This window comes from Schistocerca americana, chromosome X (assembly GCF_021461395.2).
Source record: "Schistocerca americana isolate TAMUIC-IGC-003095 chromosome X, iqSchAmer2.1, whole genome shotgun sequence".
NCBI classification, from domain to species: Eukaryota; Metazoa; Arthropoda; class Insecta; order Orthoptera; family Acrididae; genus Schistocerca; species Schistocerca americana.
Window position 1 is genome coordinate 595,785,192 of NC_060130.1, and position 5,511 is coordinate 595,790,702.

Here is a 5,511-nt window from a genome sequence, read left to right on the forward strand (position 1 = left end):
AAATGAAATATTTGCCCATTACTCCTTGTAGACACGCCCGAGGAGTAATGCAACAAAGTTTCGGAAAGACATCTTTATTAGTGTGCCAATCCATTCCGTCAGCTTGAAACACACTGTATCTGAAGCTGAAGGAATGGATTGCAACGTTCTGACCACTACCCACCGCGGGACTGAATGCCGCCTGGTGGCGTTGTGTGCACGTGACGCAGTAAGGGAAGTATACAGGGTGAACATCAATAGTACCGACAAACTGCAGGGACAGGTTTGTGACAGGAAATGGAGGGAAAATGTCCTATGGACATGTGTCCGGAAATGCATCGTTGCCACTGTAGATGGCGATAACAAATAAAAATGTGTGAAATCTTATGAGACTTAACTGCTAAGGTCATCAGTCCCTAAGCTTACACACTACTTAACCTAAATTATATGCACGAGGGAGGACTCGAACCTCCGCCGGGACCAGCCGCCCACTCCATGACTGCATAACAAATAAAAGTTTATCTGACCACGTTCCATGTGTTCCTTGTGTGTTGCAAGCTGTGTGATTGACCCAGCGTACTGTAAGGAGCAGAATGGTTCGGTATTCATGTTGGGGACAAGCCGAGATGGTGTTTATGTACAGCGAATAAGATGGAAACGGTCGAGAGGCAGCACGGCTATATTAAAACCATTACCCTCACAGACACCAACGACATCACACAATATTTCAAACCCTTTTTGGGCGTCTATGTGATCATGGGTCCTTTCAGACAGACGAAAGGGCAGGAAGGCAGCGGACTGTGTGTACACGAGATTTGGAGGACGTGATTCTACAGGATATTAAGACGAACGTTGTATAAGCTCCAGGCAAATGGCCCGCTAACATGGTGTAAGGCAAAGTGCAATTATGTGTATTCTGCGTGACAACCGCATCCCATGGACGCCACTTTGAAATCTGTTACGACGTGCGGGTCTATGCAGTGTTCCAGGACGATTTGTTGTCGTTGCACGCACACCTTCCATTTCCAGTCACATGTTCATAGAACCCTTTTTCCTCCATTTCCAATCAGGAATTCGTTTGTGCAGTTTGTCGGTTTTATTATTGATCACCCTGTATAAACGGAGCAGAGACGAAAGGGAATTCACTGAAGTGACTATACGGGCAGCAAATTGGGAAATCCACTGGCGTAAAAGACTTTGACAAATAGCAGATTGACATGGCGCGTCGCCTGCGAACGAACATCTCGGAAACTGCAGAAGTGGTCTGTACGCGTGCAACTGTGGTTAGCATCTATGGAAAGTGACTGAAACGCGGTGAAACTATGGGTAGGCGACAATATGTTAGGCATTTACGCCTCAAACAAAAGTGGAGGTCGGAGGGTTGCTCGCTCTGCAACGCTATCAGACGACAGAGTACAATGCCACCACAGGCGCAAGTGTTTAGGAGCACACCGTTCAGCGCACATTATTGAACATAGGGTTCTGTATCGGTAGACCCCTGCTGTTCCCATGTTGACACGGAGACATCCTTAGTAACGATTTCAGTAGGCGTGCCACCTGGTTGAATGAATCACATATCTTATCACCTCAGGTCATGGTCGTGTCCAGATACCCCGTCACCCAGGCGAACGGCTACTCGATGCATACTTCACGACACGAACGCAAGCCGGTGGTGACAGTATTACGGTGTGGGGATCATTCACCAGATACTCTATGGGACTGTGTTAGTAATCGAAGGTATCATGACAGCTGTGGGATACGTAAAAATTATTGCGGTCCACCTGCATCCTTTCATCCTTAATGTTTCCCCGATAGCGATAGCATCTTCCAACAGGATACCTGTCGCTGTCACAAGGCCAGAATCGCTCTACAGTAGATGGAGGATCAATATACTGGACTTACATTAATGTCTGGGCCACCAAATTCGCCTGATGTGAACCTGATGGAACACATCTGTGACGCTTTCTGCCGCCAGACCCGCTCCCACAAACCACTGGCCCGTAATTTATATGACCTACGTTACCTGTGCGTAGACATCTGGTGCCATATACCTGCGAAATCGTACCAACGACTTATCGCACCCATGCCAGGCAGAATCGCAGCTGAATTGCGTTCCAGAAGTTGACCAACACGTGGTCGTAAAGCTGTGGCCCATCAGTTTATGTTCCACATGACTTAGATTGGTGGTTATGTTTAGAAGAAATGAGGGAGAGATTAGTACACAGTCCAGTCGCATTAACGTGACGGCCGCATTTCCGAAACAGCGAAGTTTGTAACGTCGTGGTTAAAGCATATCGCTCATGGCAAAATGGTGCTGTCCAAAAGCGGCTCCGATGAACTGTGATGCACCACGAATCGTAGATGACAGACGTGAACGACGCCTGCGGAGATGTGTACGCGCCAATAGACGACCAACTGACCACCCAGATGAGCCAAGAGGCTACCGACAGTGTCTCCCCACAACCGTTCAGCGAACGTTGCTGCGTATGGGCCTCAACACCAGACGCCTAGTTCATGCATCAATGCTGACTGTTGTTCATCGGCGATGAAGGCTCGAATTTGAACTTTCATTCAGTGGTGACAGGTGGCCTTTTCAGTTGAATCACGTTTTATGTTCCATCGGACAGATGACCGTTGACGTGTACAGTGTGAAATTGGAGTTTACATCGTGAAACGGTCGAAAGCAAACACCGTGCAAGAATCGTCAGAAGGGTCCAGGCCGGAGTAGGGAGTGTTATGGTCTGGCGAATGTGTCTGTAGAAGTGAATTAAAAAAACAAAAAGGTTCAAATGGCTCTAAAAAGTATGGGACTTAACATCTGAGGTCATCAGTCCCCTAGACTTAGAACTATTTAATCCTAACTAACCTAAGGGCATCACACACATCCATGCCCGAGGCAGGATTCGAACCTGCGACTGTAGCAGCAGCGCGGTTCCGGACTGAAGGGCCTAGAACCGCTCGGCCACAGCGGCTGGCGAAGTGAATTCCCTGGGTGATCTCGTCATTCTGGAAGGCGCAGTTGAGCAGCACAAATATGCATTCGTCCTCGGGGCCACGTCGACCCCTATTTGCAGTTTTTCCTCGGCATGATGGCATCTACCAGCAGGACAATGGAACGTGTCACACAGTTCACAGTGTACGTGCGTGGTTCCAAGAGCACCAGGATGAGTTTACCGTAGTCCACTGGCCGCCGAACTCCCCGGATTAAAACCCAACTGCGATCTGTGTGATCGGGCTGTTCGCGTCATGGATTCTCAGCCTAGAAACCTAGCACAGCTGGCCGCGATACTGGAGTCTTCATGGCTCCGCATCTCTGTTGGTACTTTTCAAAACCTCACTGACTCTTCCTGCACGGCTCGCTACGGTCCACGCTACGAAATGTGGTTATTCAGGCTTTTGCCACGTGATCACAACAATCTGGCTGGACATTGTTCATGCTGCCACTATGATGACTTATTGACAAAATAAATCAACTCGTCGCCCGGTAATCGCCACGTCTTTGGTCTCATTTGTACGCCCTAAATACTGCTCTAAGACAGAGTTGGAAACAGACTCCGTATTTGGAATAGAACATGCGAATAATCGGTAATTTTGATTCTTTCGCAATGGCATAATGCACTGTCAATGACAGAATTCGAACGACAGAATTCGCGAGATCCCTCGTCTTTCCGTGACGCTTTACTGCCTGTTACATAGCTAATAGGCAATGAGAAACAACTCCACCAACATACTGTGAACTTGCATGTATCCCTGCTGTATTTTACAGGAAACAAAATGTGAGATACCAACTGGACTGAATTTACGAGTTAACGAAAGAAGAATTTCAAGCCAAAACAGTTTAAGAAAAAGGTCAATTTTCTTCATACAATGGGGAAGAAATTTAGTCATCTACGAACATTACACCCGGTAAGAACAACATTCTTCGCGATGTTAGTGTAGACTCTTGTACAGCAGGCAAGCAAGGGAGAGGATGTTGTTATGGGTACCTGGTACCCTCTTTCTGCAACACAAATGCACAGGTGGATTAATACGGTTCTTTACTTACATGAACTGGAAATATTTACTTAACTTGAATACAATCCATGTTTTGTGGTGCAAGCTTATCAGTAATAGTCCTCTTGCAGACTGATGTAATGTCAATATCGGTAATCTTGCTATTACAAACTTTAGTTTCTGACTGCTAGCAAAGTACAGTTGTGGTTGAGGTAAACTAGTCCCGTTATAGTCACTAATCAGGTCGCTATGTACCATCGTAGTCTATGACGAACTAAACCGGCTCTGCGAGTAAACTGACAGACGCCAAACTATACCACTGGACATTAAAATTGCTACACCATGAACATGACGTGCTACAGACGCGAAATTTATCCGACAGGAAGAAGATGCTGTGACATGCAAATGATTAGCTTTTCAGAGCATTCACACAAGGTTGGCACCGGTGGCGACACCTACAACGTGCTGACATGAGGAAAGTTTCCAACCGATTTCTCATACACAAACAGCAGTTGACCGGCGTTGCCTGGTGAAACGTTGTTGTGATGCCTCGTGTAAGGAGGAGAAATGCGTACCATCACGTTTCCTACTTTGATCAAGGTCTGATTGTAGCCTATCGCGATTGTGGTTTATTGCATCGCGACATTGCTAATCGCGTTGGTCGAGATCCAATGACTGTTAGCAGAATATGGAATCGGTGTATTCAGGAGGGTAATACGGAACGCCGTGCTGGATTCCAACGGCCTCGTATCACTAGCAGTCGAGATGACAGGCATCTTAACCGTATGGCTGTAACGGATCGTGCAGCCACGTCTCGATCCCTAAGTCAACAGATGGGGACGTTTGCAAGACAACAACCATGTGCACGAACAATTCGACGACGTCTGCTGCAGCATTGACTATCAGCTTGGAGACCATGGCTGCGGTTACCCTCGACGCTGCATCACCGACAGGAGCGCCTGCGATGGTGTACTCAACGATGAACCTAGGTGCACGAATGGCAAAACGTCCTTTTTTCGGATGAATGCAGATTCTGTTTACGGCATTATGATGGTCGCATCCGATTTTGGCGACATCGCGGTGAACATAAATGGAAGCGTGTATTCGTCATCGCCATACTGGCGCGCCACCCGGCGTGATGGTATGGGGTGCCATTCGTTACACGTCTCGGTCACCTCTTGTTCGCATTGACGGCACTTTGAACAGTGGACTTTACATTGCAGATGTGTTACGACCCGTGGCTCTACCCTTCATTCGTTCCCTGCGAAACCCTACATTTAAGCAGGATAATGCACGACCGCATGTTGCAGGTCCTGTACGGGCCTTTCTGGATACAGAAAATGTTCGACTGCTGCCCTGGCCAGCACATTCTCCAGATCTCTCACCAACTGAAAACGTCTGGTCAATGGTGGCCGAGCAACTGGCTCGTCACAATACGCCAGTCACTACTCTTGATGAACTGTGGTATCGTGTTGAAGCTGCATGGGCAGCTGTACCTGTACACGCCATCCAAGCTCTGTTTGACTCAATGCCCAGGGG